A 15,618-nucleotide genomic window follows, 5' to 3' on the forward strand; every position below is an offset into this window, starting at 1 on the left:
CGCGCAACCGCTGCGCAACCGCTGCGCCACCAGGGAAGCCCCCAGTATCTCATTCTTTAGTTACTATCTAGCCAAGTGCCTGGGACAGAGGAGCGCTCCCAAATAAATATTTATGGAATGAATCTGGCTGAAAGCTTGGCTGGGGCCGTAGTTTTGCATCCTAAGAGAGGGAGGTATGGCTTCTTTTGGTAAAATTGGAGATTTTTGCACGGGACAGTGGCAGGATGGTTATTTGTGGGGTTCGGGAAAAAGTACTCTGGGTTAGGAAGAAGACAGGTACAGGAGGACCGGTTATGAGATTACTACACATATCAGAATGAAACAAGAAACAAGGACTGTGGAAATAAGAAGGAAAAGGGTGCATTGAGAGATTTTGAGCGGATAGCATCTGTAAGATTTGCTAGCTGCTGAGCTCTGACAGGCAGTGTGAAGGAAGGCGTGGCTGTTTGAGACCTAGTCTAGGATATTTTCACCTTACAAACCTATATTGCTTCCCAACTCTGTGAAAAGCACTCTGCTAATTGCTGTTGGGATATACTTCGCATGACCTTTCTCCCCTACCTTCAAAGGAGATTTGCAGACTGTTGGGGAAGACAGGCCGAGTTCACAGCGACACCAGGAACGCCAGGGAGTGACTGAGGTGGGAGGGGACTAGCCCCGGGGCAATGGAGTAAAATATGGCTGTTCCAGAATGGGGGGAGGGGAGGCACATTGGGTGATGAGGTTTCAACTTTGCCCCAGAGCCACAGCACGGCTGACTGGTGAACATTCAGGAAATAGGGTGTCAAGCAATGTGCATCAGTGCTGATTTTTATTTATTTATTTATTTTATTTATTTTTGGCTGCACTGGGTCTTCATTGCTGCGCGGGGGCTTTCTCTAGTGGCGGCGCGCGGGGTCTACTCTTTGTTGCGGTGCGCGGGGTCTACTCTTTGTTGCGGTGCGCGGGCTTCTCATTGCGGTGGCTTCTCTTGTTGCAGAGCACGGGCTCTAGAGCGCAGGCTCAGTAGTTGTGGCGCACGGGCTTAGTTGCTCCGCGGCATGTGGGATCTTCCCGGACCAGAGCTCGAACCCGTGCCCCCTGCATTGGCAGGCGGATTCTTAACCACTGCGCCACCAGGGAAGCCCCAGTGTTGATTTTTAGAGGTGAGGGAATTTAGGTTGGTGACAGAGTTGAGGTTTGACGTTGGGTTCAAATGGCCCATTGGCCTTAGTCTGGAAGATAGGGAATCAAACTGTTAGCTGTGTGACCTCAGTCAGCCTACTTAACTCTTCTGAGCCTCAGTTTCCTCTTTTTTAAGGAAAGGCAGTAATAACTCAAGGGGTGATGATTGATCAGATTACAGCTGGTGCCAGGCACGGCGATCAGTGACAGCTGTGATTCTGTGATCCTACCCTTGGCACAAGGAGAGGAAAATGGGGGCTTGAAGTAAGAGAACTGTAACTTCTTCATGTTAGCTATGGCCTCTTTGTTTAACCAGGATGAGATCCTTCAGGAGATAATCTCTCAAGGAAGAAACACTTGAAGTTCAATAGTTCTTTCGGTTTTACTACTAGTTTTTTTTCCCTTTGGCATCCCAGTGCTTTTGGAATAAAGTCCAAAGTCTTCACAGGGCCCACCAGCTCCTGCCAGAAATTTTGTCTTTATTTTAAGAGACATTGGGAGTTTGGGGCAGGGCCCTGATGTGATAAGATTTGACTTTTGAAAAGATCAGTGCAGATTGTGAAGAGCTCAGTGTGACAGAGATGTGATCGTCTGCATCTCTCCTGGATTGGCAGCTCTGCAGGCTCAGAGTCCACTTTCCTCACAGCTGTATCCCTGGTATGTAGGAAAAATGCTGGGCCCATTACTAGGAGAATGTAATGAGATAGTAGATGGCAGACACCCGGCACACAGCATTCATCCTCATTTTGCATCCGGTATTTTAATGAGCAGCTACTATGTGCCAGGCATGGTTCAAGGTCCTGGGGATACACCATGAGGTGTTGGGAGTGAGGCTTGGCCGGTGTCTGCACAGGAAAGGAGGCCATTGTGATGAAGGACAGTGAGGGAGGGGGGAGGGGGGGAGAGGAGCCGAGGTGGAGACCTAGGCAGGGGACCCGGGTATGAGGAAGGTCGTGTATCTGTAGGTAAGGACAGAGGCCCTAGAGGCAGGTGCTGGATTTAGACGCCTGGCTCTGCTGCTTATTGCCAGCTACTTAATCTCTTTGTGCTCACGTTCTTTGTCTATAAAAATGGAAAAATATAGGCCTTGCTTCGCAGGGTCGTTAGGTGGATTAAATGAGTTACAAAATGAAAAGCACACATGAACTCAATCAACGTTAGAGCTTATCAGCTAAGCCTCTCGGCACGCTGGCCCTGTTTCTGGCATAGAAGTTTTTTGAACCGTCAGTGGTTTAGTCCACCCAACCCATCCCAAGGCAGAGAAATGCGGGAGGCTCTGCTGGGTGTGAGTTTGGACCAGTCCCCACTCTTGATGGAGTTAACAGTCTGATTCAGACCAAAAAATGAAAGAAAATAAAATTCCTAACCAACCAACTCTATAAACCGTTCACTACACCAGTTATCTCATCCAAAAGGGGGAAAAAAGTGAGTTCAAAGACTCTGAATGCTCTTTTAGCAAAGTGCGGGACCTCTTGGGTTTCAGGTCTGCTGTAAAGGTCATCGGGGGAGCTGAGTTCCAGGTGTACCCAAAGATGAGTCCAGACACAAGCGGAGCCCCCTGCCCAGTTGACACTCAGCAGTTAAGACAAGAGTCATGGTAAAAGCGACCCTTTGCTGTTATACAGCACGGAGCTTCCCCGTGGTATGACGGGGGCAAGCAACCCCACTATCCAATGAGGCAGGTCGAACAGAGGTTAGAAGCCCCATTTTACAGATGAGAAAACGGAGCCAAGACCCCAGTGACTGGCCTGAACACCCAAACTTCAGGTCCCTTTTGGCCGGTTCTCACTGCGGCTGAGTTCTATGCATTAGTATTATTTCTATATTCATTTGTCTTGAACACATTTATTGATCGCTGCTATAGACAGGCATCATACTAAGACTTGGAGATACAGCAGAGAACAAATCACAGTATCATGTACTTCTGTGGAGTTTAGACTCTAGTGGGAGGAGGACAGGCAGAAATAATTACTATAATGTGTGATGAGTATAATTGCATTGGTTTGAGCTCGGGGGGTACCTGGCAGGGGTGCATGATCCAATGTCGGTGGCTGACCCAGCTCTCTACCCACTCTTTCTTCTCTATGTACATTCCCTTCCTGGAGAGTCTTATGCAGTTCTATGATCTTATGTATTCATTAGTGGTGGAGGACTGTAGGAGAAGGGCTGAGGTTGAAATCTAGAAATAATTTCTGGACATCTAAATGGAGCTGGAGTAGACAGCTGGAAATATATTTTGGGGTTTGAGGGGAGAGGTCTGGGTGGGAAATACATAAATTTAGGAGCCTTATAGATGGTATTTTGAGCCATTGGACTGGATGACATACTTAGGGAATGAGTAGGAAAAAGACCAGGCTCCAGCACTGGGCCCTGGGGCACTTCAGAGTCTGGAGGTCAGGGGAAAAGAACCAGCAGAGGGGATGGAGAAGGAGCAGCCAGTGAGGGCTGCTGGAAAGCAGGAAAGCGTGGTGTCCCAAATCAGGGGGAAAAGTGTTTCAAGGAAGAGGAAAGGGTTGCCTCTATCGAGGGCTGCAGATATGGCAAATAAAATGAGAGCAGAGAATTGACCATGTTTTGTTTTGTTAAAATTTATTTATTTATTCATTTATTTATTTTTGGCTGTGTTGGGTCTTCATTGCTGTGCACACGGGCTTTCTCTAGTTGCGGCGAGCAGGGGCTACTCTTCCTCGCGGTGCGCGGGCTTCTCATTGCGGTGGCTTCTCTTTGTTGTGGAGCACGGGCCCTAGTCGCATGGGCTTTAGTGTGGCACGCGGGCTCAGTAGTTGTGTCTCACGGGCTGTAGACTGCAGGCCCTGTAGTTGTGGCGCAGGGGCTTTGTTGCTCTGTGGCATGTGGGATCCTCCTGGACCAGGGCTCGAACCCGGGTGCCCTGCATTGGCAGGCAGATTCTTAACCACTGCGCCACCAGGGAAGTCCCTGACCATCTTTGATATCCTACTGCTACCAGAGTCAAAAACCAGTCCTTGGGACTTCCCTGGCGGTCCAGTGGTTAAGACTGCGCTTCCACTGCAGGGGGCACGGATTCTATCTCTGCTCCGGGAACGGAGATACCACATGCCTTGTGATGCGGCCAAAAAAAAAACAAACAAAAAAACCCAGTCCTTGCCTCTGTCTTTACAAGTTCCTGCCTTATTATTTCCTTGCTCCCCTGTCCTCACCCGCTGGGCCCCGACGCGCTGGCCTCCTTGCAGTGCTTTCCCCGGGTCAGCCTGTCTTCTGCCCTGAGCCTTCTCACCGTCCGCTTCCTGCCTTAGTAGGCTTTGCCACCGGACTTCCTGGAGGTCTCTGCCCCTCAGGGAGCCCCAGTCCAAAACACAGCAGGCACCTTCCCCTCTCCACTGAGCCTGTGTGTCATCTGCCTCCCTCTAGAAGGTAAGCTCCCAAATGGAAAGAACTTCGTTTGCTTTGCTTACTGTAAGCTCTAGCTCCGGTGCCTAGAACAGTGCCAGGCCTGCAAAACTCTGGGCTTGCAAGCTTTACACAGTGTGCCTCAATTTTCCCAAGAGTCTTTTGAAAACAGAAATACTATTTATATAAATAATATAATTATATTATTATATAGTTCTTCCAGTTTTATTGAGATATGATTCACATATAGCATGGTATAAGTTTAAGGTATACAATGTAGTAATTTGGTATATGTATACATTTCGAAATAATGACCACAATACATTTAATGAATATATATCATCTCACATAGTTACAAATATATTTTTCCTTGTGATGAGAACTTTTTAAGATCTACTTTCTTCTACAGGAATATATTGATATTACACAGCACAGGGAATATAGCCAACAATATAATACATTTTTTTTTAATTTAGAAATTAAAAAAATGTTTTTGGCCACACCACATGGCCTGGGATCTTAGTTCCCTGACCAGGGATGGAACCTGTGCCCACTGCATTGGAAGCACAGAGTCTTAACCACTGGACCACCAGGGAAGTCCCTATAATAACCTTAAATAGAGTATAATCTACAAAAATTTTGAATCACTATGTCATATACCTGAAACTAATATAATATTGTAATACTGTAAATCAACTATACTTTTTTTGGGGGGGCCACACCAAGAGGCTTGCAGGATCTTAGTTCCCTGAACAGGGATTGAACCCAGGCCACCTTAGTGAAAGTGCTGAGTCCTAACCACTGGATGGCCAGGGAAGTCCCTAAATCAACTATACTTCCATTAAAAAAATTAAAAAAAAAAAATTTACCTCACCCTTCCCCGCCTCCTCCATCTTCTTCTTCTTCTTTTTCTTCTTTATCACACCATTCGATGGATCAGGAATTGAAACCCATGGAGATTAAATAGTATTCTAGGATTAATGCAGCTGTCTAGAGGTTGGAGCAGGAATGTTTGAGCCCAAGATTGGATTATTGGAGAGAAGACCTTCTAACACCTTGTCAGAGGGCCTCCCCCCAGAGAGCCCGGAGTTTAAACCTCTCAGGAGGAATAGAAGCTGATTTCCTGGAAGACTGGAGAGATAGAACTAGGCAAAGGGAAACACAGGGCTGGAGCCTCTGGGTCAGAGAGAAGGCCTTGTGGCTGGAGCTTAGAGCTCTAAGCAGAGGGCTTGCCAAGACTTGAGGCTGGAGACTTAGGCAGGGGCCAGATCTACAGGGTTGGCAGGCAGGCTCTGGAGTTTGTTCTTTTTCCTGAGGCAATAGGAAGCCATTAAGCAGGGTGGTGACACGATCTGATTTACACTGTAAAAGATCTCTTGGGCTATGGGTGAAGAACATAACTAAGGCAAACCTAGAAAGGAAGAAGCTTGGAGACACCTTGGTATATTTGGAGGAGTAAGAGATCGTGGTGCTGTGGAGTAGCCTTGTGTTAGAGATTTGAGACATATTAAGATAGAAATTATAGGCCCTGCTGATGGATTAAAGGTGTGTGTGTGTGTGTGTGTGTGTGTGTGTGTGTATGTTGTGTGAGAGAGACGGGGGTGGGGCTGGAGATGAAATATCATAGTTTGACTTCCAGGTTTTGGCTTACGTGGGTGGATGGAATATAGTTCCATTTATGGAGATGATGATGAAAATTGCATTTCAATAGATGTTAGTTACTTTCCTCTTCCATCACCTCCCCCTCACCCCACAGCTCCCCATTTGGAATATTAGATGAGTACAAAAGCTTTAAAGAGGTGCTCCAAAAGTTACATGACCCATGTAATTTATTTTTCTTCTAGTTTTATTGCGATGTATTCAACATATGCCATTGCGTAAGGCTAGGGCGTACAGCATAATGATTGACTTTTCATAATCACGAAATGATGACCATAGTAAGTTTAGTGAACATCTACCATCTCATATAGACACACAAAAAGAACAACTTTTTCTCCTTGTGATGAGTACTCAGGATTTACTCTCTTAACTTTCATTATAACATACAGTGGTGTTGATTATACTAATAATGTTGCATATTACATCCCTGGTACTTTATATATATATTTTTTTAATTGAGGTATAATTGATGTACAATGTTATATAAGTTTCAGGTGTACAACATAGTGAGTGATTCAAAAATTTTAAAGGTCCATTTACAGTTACTATAAAATACTGGCTCTATTCCCTGTGTTTACAATATATCCTTGTAGCTTACTTATTTTATACATAGTAGTTTGTATCTCTTAATCCCTTCCCCCTATCTTGCCCCTCCCCCTCTTCCCTTTGCCTACTGGTAACCACTAGTTTGTTCTCTATATCTGAGTGTTTCTTTTTTGTTATATTCTCTAGTTTGTTTTATTTGTGACCCGTGTAATTTTTAAAGAAAGTTTACAGTGACATTTTGAGTGGAGTCAGCTTTGGAAAACCACCCAGGATATTGGAGAAGATGCATAGAAGTTGTGCTTGTAAAGTGGGGCAGGGTACTCACCAAACTTGCCAATGGGACAGACACAGCCATGATTGGTTAGTCAAGCTGGGATTGCATCTAAACCTCTATTTATACTGAGCCTTATTCTTGGCCCCTCCCTTTTTTGGTTTGCTTATAAAAACCAGCAATCACATCTCTTCCAGTATTGTTCTGAGTCAGGTGGACTGGCCAACTCAGGGAGAGAAAGCCTCCTGGTTCCAGACCCTGCCTCCACTTCTGCAAGGTAATTTCTGCTATTTATTTTTATCATGTATTATTATGATGTTTTGTAGGGCGTTTAAAATTGTGAGATGACTTGAATGGGGTGAAGAAACTTAATAGGAAAGATAGAAGTTTGGTGTTCCCTGGAGTCGCTGGTGATCCCTACTTCATTTAGTGCATTCTGTCCTGTTAAAAGAGCTGCCCTTCTTCATTTCCTTCTCAAATGTCCCTTGTAGTTTGCAGAGCTGGCAGGTTTGCCTAACTTTTTCATTTTCTTTTCCTGCTAACTCCTCACTGCAGTTTTTCAGGTTTTCCTGCTCTGAACACTGAATTCTTTTAAGTCTGTGTTGGCTCCGTTTCAGCTCCAGGGATTTACATATAGTTTCCAAATCGTTTCTCTATAATAGTTCCACAGTAAAATAAATACTTGCGAAAATAAGAAGATCATAACGGCATCCTCCTCTGCTAATGAAGGCTAACTCTCAAAAGATGATTCCAATGAATGTTAAATATAGCAAATTAGAAGGGTTTTTTGTTGTTAGATCTGAGAATGCGGTGGCAGGCAGGAGCTGGAGAGAAAATCAGAAGTTAACTAAAGCCAGAGGGCTCGTATCACTGGGATTGGATCAGAGATAATGGTGCGATTTTATAAGCATACACTGGGAAATAGATCTTAAGGAGGGTTGGTCTGTTTGGATGATTGTGAAAAATGAGGTGTAGGTGATGTGCGTCGCATTAAAAAGAGGTGAAGTGGGGGTCTTTCGCTCTCTCCCCGAATAACGTGTGCCGAGCATCAGCTCACATTTGAAGGGACACTTCTGGTTCCATTGTTTGTGTCGCCGGCGTCTCTGCAGCACCTGACTCCTTTAGAGATAGTCTAGCTGGGGTGGGGGGGCGGGGGGGGGGCGAAACAGGATTATGCGTGGGCGGAGCTAAGTATATGGAGACCAACGTTCGATTTTCGATTTTCATTTCATACGATAATAATGAGTTCCTGGCTTTACTACAAAACCGAATGTTCCCGGCGTCCTCCTGTTGCTTTTGGAGTTTTCATTCTTAATTGTTTTAACTATACACGCTTTCCAAGTAAATCTTAAGTGTGGGTCTCCACCTTTTAAGGGGCCGGAATGTGTCCCACAGACGCCCTTACAGCGTATTCAGATCACTCTATGTCCATTTAAAAACACAGTATGTGTTTGCAACCCAGCACTCAGCCATTGGCAGAATTTTTCAACGACTTCCCAGTTTTGTTGGCACGTCTCCAGGAATAAGGTTCTTTGTAATTCTTTGCCCAAACGTAAGATCGCCTATAAAACGCTTAGCGGATAGATCAGTTAATAAAATTACTTTCAATTTGAAAATCTACAAGGTAATACTTTTTTTTTTTTTTGTTCCATTTTTTAGTTTTTGCTGGGCCGGGGGTGGGGGGGGGGAGGAGAGAGAAACAGTAACTAACAAACCATATGATGCTATTATGCTCTCAAAGTGGTAGTTTTGTGAGGGCATAGGGAAAAGTACCATTTTTTGCTCAGAAAATAATTCAGTAGCAACAAGGTCTGAGAGCCAGGAGCCTCATTGTTCTTAGTGAAACGATTATTTGTCAAACCATTTGATTGTTTCCCTATCCCTACTGAAAAGTTTGGACTTTTTGCTCAATTTTGACACTAGGATTTTTAACTATCAGTGCTATTGTGTTTACAGCTTTCAAGGTTTCAGAGTTCAAAGGTTATCTATTAACATGTAGAGTGAGGCTACACTTATGTGAAGACTCAATTTGGTTTCACTTGTTCATAGTTTCTTTGTTTTGTAGCAGTGCCCGAAGTCATTTGTTTTGGTAAGTTAAATGAAGTTTCTTGTTTAGGAAGAGTGTGTCTATGGACTGTATTTTGGTATGTGACTATAAGACTTTAAAAATTATTTTAAAGAAAGATATTCATCTTCCCTGAGAAAAGGAACTCTAGTACTAGAAGTGATCAATCAGTGTACTTGAGTGAGGAGAAAAGAGTTCTGGCTTAAGAATCTACTTCTGGAACTGCTAATTAATTGTGAGTAAGTAATTGGTTCACTTCCTTTTTAAAAAAGACTAACCGGACCATATGTGGGGTTAGTAGTTATATATAAAATGACAGCAAAACATCACCCTTGGCAAATTCTTCCCCTTTGCTGAGAAACTGTCTCTCAAGTTCCATTTCCTACTTATTAAGGATTGCACTGCTCACCAGCGGAGAATTTATGTAGGGCTTTTTTTGTCCTGATTTATTAAATATATACTTTAAGGGCCTTTCTTGATATGTTTTAAGTTTTTCCATTTTGGATACACCGAAGGCCAATTAAAAAAAACACAACAAAACAAGCTTGGCTATTTTGTGGTGACTTAACGTAGCACCCTTTACTTTTGCATTCGTTTGCATCTTGGGGCAGAGAACTTGGTGGATATGATTGTTGCTTCTTTGGTTCCTCCTTGGGGCTTACTTAAAATGGGGGAATATCACTGGCCTTCGGAATCATAACCTTTTCTTTTTTAGTGAGCAAATAAAAAGAATAGTTGGGAAACGCTTTCAATTAAGGGGAGGGGGAAGGCTAGTTTTTTTTTTCCCCCCAGTTTTGAGCCTGGTTTCATCCACGTGGATTTCTATCAAAGCCAAGTGGATTCTTGGCATGTAGGCCAAGTTTAGAAACCTCAAGTTATAGCAGCGCAAGCTCAGCCCTTTCAGAAAAATAGTAACAACTAAAAGTAGCTTTACGAAGACACTAATTTAAAAAATATTTTAATCATCTTATCTCATCGACCTTTCTCATGCTTGAAGAAAATCTGAAAAAATGTTGTTTGTGCACAGTTGCCTTCTAACCTACCCAAATGGGGGTAAAGGCTTTTCGTTTGTTGGTAACGTTGGATGACCCAGGAGTTCGGGCGAGCAGCCCCTCCCCTCGCCTGGGCACACCTTGTATGGGAGGGGGAAGCGGCGAGGCAGAGGCCTGGAACTGCGCTTGCGCGCTGCCCTCGTGGCCCCCTCCCCGCGTACCTGTCACTGGAACCGCCGGGGCGCGCGCGGGCCACGTTAAGCCGGATGGCGGGAGGCGGGGGGTGTGGGGGTGGTGAAAGGCGCGCGCGTGCGCGGGAGTGGCAGGGCGAGAACAGGGAGTGCGCGCGCTCGACCGCTCGCTCTCGTTCGGGAGGCGGGGGTCCGTGGCGGTGGGCGGGGCAGGGGCGCGCCTGCGCAGATCACGTGGATGGGGGCGTGGCCGAGGGCGTGGCCGGGCGGCCGGTGAAGGCAGGAGGCGGGGCGTCTCCGAGCGGCCGGGCCGAGGGAGGGCGCAACAGCTGCTCCCTGAGCACTTTCTGACCCAACAGTCCCCCTGCGCCTGACGCGCCGCGCCCCGGCGGCTCTAGGGACCCCCCGCGCCTGCACTGTCCTCGCGCGGACGAGTAGGGGGCGCCCGCGCCTTTGACCCCCGTGAGCACCCCCGCCCCGCTCACCTTAGCCCCGCGCCCGAGGTGAGCCCGGCCCCCAAATCCTCCAGGCGGGGGTGGGGGTGGGGGACGCTCCTTTTGGGGTGGGGGGGGGTAGCAAGGCGCGAAGCCCCGAAGCGCTTTGGGGGATGGCCTCGCCTCTCGCGTAGTGGCCCCCAGTCTCTTTTGGGGGGCCGGTGCGGGCGCAGAATCTGGGTGGTGTCCTCACAAAAGGCCAAGAGAAACTCCCCGTCGCCTCCCCTCCCTCTTGCCTTCCCCGCCCCCTCCCCTCCTCGCCTGCTCCCTCCTCATTCAAACCTCGGCTCGCTCGTGTGGTGTCAGTTCAGTCCCGGCCGCCGCAGAGCGAGGAAATGGCCGAGGAGCCGGAGCCGCAGGTAAAGGGGGCGCGCCCCCCGCCCGCGCGGGGCCCCAGGGGGCTCCTCGTCTCGCCCCTCGGGCGTCCCCCGAGCCCGCCCTCGAGTTTCCCGTGCTCGTTATCTCGCCCCCTATCCGGACGGTTCCCCCGCCCCGCCGGCCCCCCCCCCCCCATTCCTACTCTATTCCGCTCCTCTAGGGCGCCCCCTCCCCTCTCGGCTTCTGAGCGATTCCACTGGCGAGAAGGTGTCGGGCGAGCCCCCGGTGTGCACAGACTGTGTTTGACCATCACACTCACTCTGGGAAACAGTCTAGATGGCTTGGGGGCGGAGGAGTGCCCCCTTCCCTGGGTCGGGAGCCAGGGGCCCGTCGGAGGGAGCTCGGGGGCTGCGTGGGGGGCTGTTTCTGAAAAGTTGGGTGGCTCCGCCGGGCAGGTCTCTCCGTTTGCCCACTCTGCCGTGGGGCGCGGGCGGAGGGTAGCGGGCCGGCGCGGGGTCCCCTGCTATAGCCCGAGAGGGGCCGGGGCAAGTTGGAAACAGCCAAAACAATGCGTCCTAACAGGCGTCCCCCGCAGACAATGGCCGGGACCGTCCGCACGGGCCGGGCGGAGGGCGCGTCTACAGGGGCCGAGGGAGGGGCTTGGCCTCGCCGCGGACCCGGCCGCGCACCCCAGCCAGCCCCCCGGGCGCCCCCAAATCCGTCCCCGGGAGCCCCGGTCCTTTGCCCATCCATGAGCAGGCGGTGCACCGGGCTGCGTTTCCTGGATGTGTGATAAGGTTTTTTTTTTTCCCCCGTTTAATTTTAAAATATTTTTTTAACTTTTTTAATAACCCTTAAATGCTTTAAGAATATCTTTATCACAATTCTAGTGGGAGACGCAAAGCCAGCTGGAAGCAGAAGTAGGAACTCTAAAGGGCAGGAGGGATTGAAATGTTAGCCTAAAAGTGTTTTTTTTTTTTTTTTTAAAAAGGGAAGTTTCTGCTAGGAGGCGCTGAGTGGCGAGACCGCTCAGTTTCAGATGTAGAGCCCTCTTCACTCTTGATTTGGCCCCAAAATGCGAGCCGCACGGGATGGGGAGGAAGAGGGGTAGGAGGGCGCTGCTGGGGGCCCCGGGAGGCTGGATTTGGGATGGCCCGGGCGGTCTTGCTCCGAGGGGGCCAGACCTGGCCTGCGGGGTGCGCAGGCCGCGGTACCTGCGCCCCGGGGATCGGAACAGAAGTTTAAGTCCCGGGTTGGAGCCCACATTTTAGGATTCAGGGTAGGGCCACTGATGACGGGAAGCCGCATTCTTGGGCGGGTGGGTGGGGGTGGGGTGGGCGGGGGGGGGCAGTTTCCCCCCAGGGCTTAGTAAAGAGAGCAGGAGAGGGCCACCAGTGGCCACTTCTGGCACCCCAAGCAGCCTGTTCACACTTGGAGCAGTGTAAACTTTCTTTTCTCTCATTTTGTTGCTTTTTCCAAGAAAAGGATAGTCACTTCAGAGTTTGAGGCTTTGCTGTGGTGTTCCCCTTTGAAATTCCTTGAGCCTCAATTTATCTTTCTGGATCAGCCTATAGGGCTTGGAGCGTTAAGCTTGAACATTCCTTCACGTGTATTAAAGACAGGCGGGTTCAGTGGTTCTTTGGCCGGTCTGGGGTCCTATGTTATTGACCGCCGTGCAAACGAGCAGGTTTCCTAGTTTTCTAGATCGTTTGAAATCATTAAGGTGTATGTTTTAAGAAGCCTAGGTCTGATTTAGTTCAGGTTGATTCAATTATGTCTTCATCGCTTTTGAGTTGGTTGAATGAGTTGACATGAGATTAAGCCCAACAAAAGAAAAGGCAGGGTAACAGCAGCTGCCAGCCAGGCCTGGCCACTAGGTAGGGGTCCTTAGGAGGCCTTTACCTTCTCTTTTGTATGTGTCAAGAAGTACATTTAAAATGTTTTCGACTGGACATTTTCCCCCCGGAATGGATGGACCGTCCTGATTGATACCAAATAAGACTTAAAATAGTGAATTTTGTAATACTTTGAGAATGAGTAATAGATCTAGATTTTCTAAAAAGCCTTTAGCGCAGTAGTGACAAGTGTAGAGCAATAACCTAATTGCTTTTTGTCTGAAAAATATAACAGTCAAACCACTAGTTTATGCTTGCTTAGTTAATGTGTGCTAAGAACTTTTAAGGTGTGTCCTTAATGGTAGATGACTTTTTCTGAGAAGTCCTGTTTATTTTAGATACTGTTTTGTTTAGTATTCTGAAGACGGTAGTAGTGCGTGTGAGTGCGTGCGTGCGTGCGTGTGTTTAATCCTGGTGTTTTAGTGGAAGTCGACCCCCACCCCACATTGCTCCCATTTTAAATCAGTTATATAAGTCCTGAATTCCAGAGGCAGGGACTTATTTAAAAATTCAGTTGTCAATAGCTACAGGCCAAATTTATCATTTATTTGGCTAGTTTGGTAGAATAGGGTTAATAATCCGATTGTTTGGAATTTTAATTATTTGACGAGACGAGGGAGGCTGCTCCTTTAGAATTGCACATTGATTTGCATGCTGGAGGAGGGAGTAGGGGAATATTGTGACTTTTCTAGGTAAAGGACACAGACTTTTCTTTCGTGTCCAACTTCTTTCAGTCCTTTTATCTTCACAACACCGTCTAACTCTGCCGTTTGACCTTTGCTGTGTGTTTGTTTTTAATAACTTGTGAGATCGAAGTTTAGTAGTTGTCTTGGGTTCATATTATTCCCTTTCACTTCTTAATCAAAAAAGAACTAATACACCACTTAGATAAAACTTGTAGAAAATGTTTTGCTCCTTTGTCCTGAAGAATCGATTTAGATAACAGCTTGTTTTTTGTTTTTTTTTTTTTCCAAGTAGGGGAGGAAGAGGGAGGGGTGAAGGTTTTGGCTTTCCCAGTAAAGGTTTAAGGTGGAGGTCGGTCTGCATTCTCTTAATAATCCTCCATTTTTGGCAGTGGAACTTCAGGGAGGAATAGCAGCCCCTGTTTTAATAAAAACCCCTTCCAGTGGTCCTTTTCAAGAGGAAATCTGGAAATAAGACTCAGTCATCAAGTAACTTACAAACTGATGAAATAATTAAGGAATATAATGGCCTGGCAAGGACAGTCCCTCTGTCTCCCCATTTCAGATAAATGCTAATCACTTCTCTCTCTTTTAACAACATTTATGATGAAATGGCCTGTTTTTGCCACAGCAGGGTTGCTTTGCCAACCCAGAGCACTCTTAATTCTGATATGCTTGATTAGAGCCTCAGGGGTCCCAAAAGATGTGCTGTTTTCCCACTTTGTAAAATTACATTCTTTTCTCACAGTTGTCGCAAACATGATATTGGTTAATAAGAACTTTTGAGTAGTTTTAATGACTCTTTACTGCTTACAGTCTACTACTTTAAAAAAAGATAGACTTTTATCTCTCAAGACTATAAATGATTGGACCTTTTTTATGTTTTACATGAAGCTTTGTTTCCATTTGCTCAAAAAAAAAAAAAAAAAAAAGAAAAGTCAATTCAGATCATTCCAGCTCACAGATGCCACTGTGGCCTGTAAGGGTTTTCTAGGTTGCTGGGTGTGACTTGTTTTAAATGGTTTATTTCTAATTTCAGTTTAATTGTGTAATAGTGTGTTTAATAGATGAATTGGAAAGGTGAAGTCCAAGAACTGAACAATGGCTATGTATTTTCAAGCTTCAGAATTACACAGTAAGAATGAAACACATGAGACAGTTGGATAAACTGATGAGTATTCATTCCTGTAGAATAAAATAAATGTAAGGAGATTTTAAGTTAAATGACTTTATTTGGAATATACTGAGTAGTTTTCAGATTGCTGAGGTGTGCTGCAAAATAAAAAAAAAACCTGGAAGGTATTTACAGAACAGCCACTGAAGTGGAATTAGAGGAATCCAATCATATTAAATATTCTAAATAGTGAAGAGTTTAGTTACAGCATGTAAATGAAAGTCGTGACAGTGGAAGAGTCTTGATTTGTATATGCCTCATCTTCAGATCTTTGGGGGAGGGGTGCTGACTAGTTTAAATGCACGTGGAAGAAAGAATGAGTTACACAAAGACAGCAGGAAATTTCTTAAATCTGCGGGAGGGAAGCTTGATCATCATAGCTGAATGGCCTCATTTGGGGGCAGTATAAAACCTTCTGAAATGTTGGTGAAATGTTGACTTTTGGCAGTAAGGTGATCTGGATTATTTTTCTCCAACTGATACTATGGTTAGGCAAATTTGCAGTGGTATGTAGGGCAAAGGATTGGGAATTGAGACCATGAGGGGAGATAGAAATCTGACTTTGAGGAAGTGGGAGGACAGGGACCATCCTTTCCTAAAATCGGCAGCTATTGATAAGTAAGCTCAATTCTTGTATAAATCTATCTTCCCAATAAATAGAAGGGCAGCCCCTGTCAGCCAGGTGCCACCACACGTTGCTCATTTACGCTTCGGGTTGGAATGCTCATTAGAACACTTTATATTTGAGCATTTGTTGACGGACTCTTGAACATCCTCATAACTTCCTGCCCAGGGTA

The 15,618-nt window shown here is 46.4% G+C and overlaps 1 protein-coding gene across 5 annotated transcripts in view; it reads left to right on the forward strand.

The window, feature by feature from the left end:
- ZNF217 (zinc finger protein 217) overlaps window positions 1-15,618 on the forward strand; it is a 38,401-nt gene that overhangs the window by 4,946 nt on the left and 17,837 nt on the right. The window contains exon 3 of one of the 5 annotated variants that reach the window (XM_055090158.1): window positions 7,207-7,286. The exons of 1 other annotated variant lie outside the window; for it this stretch is intronic. The gene's annotated coding sequence lies outside the window, so the exon portion shown is untranslated. Of the gene's footprint in view, window positions 1-7,189; window positions 7,287-10,722; window positions 10,761-10,956; window positions 11,111-15,618 lie in introns of those variants that run through there. 3 more of the 5 variants (XM_007113336.4, XM_055090159.1, XM_024128364.3) reach the window with 3 other exon arrangements.

Source organism: Physeter macrocephalus, chromosome 14 (genome assembly GCF_002837175.3).
Source record: "Physeter macrocephalus isolate SW-GA chromosome 14, ASM283717v5, whole genome shotgun sequence".
Taxonomy (NCBI): Eukaryota; Metazoa; Chordata; class Mammalia; order Artiodactyla; family Physeteridae; genus Physeter; species Physeter macrocephalus.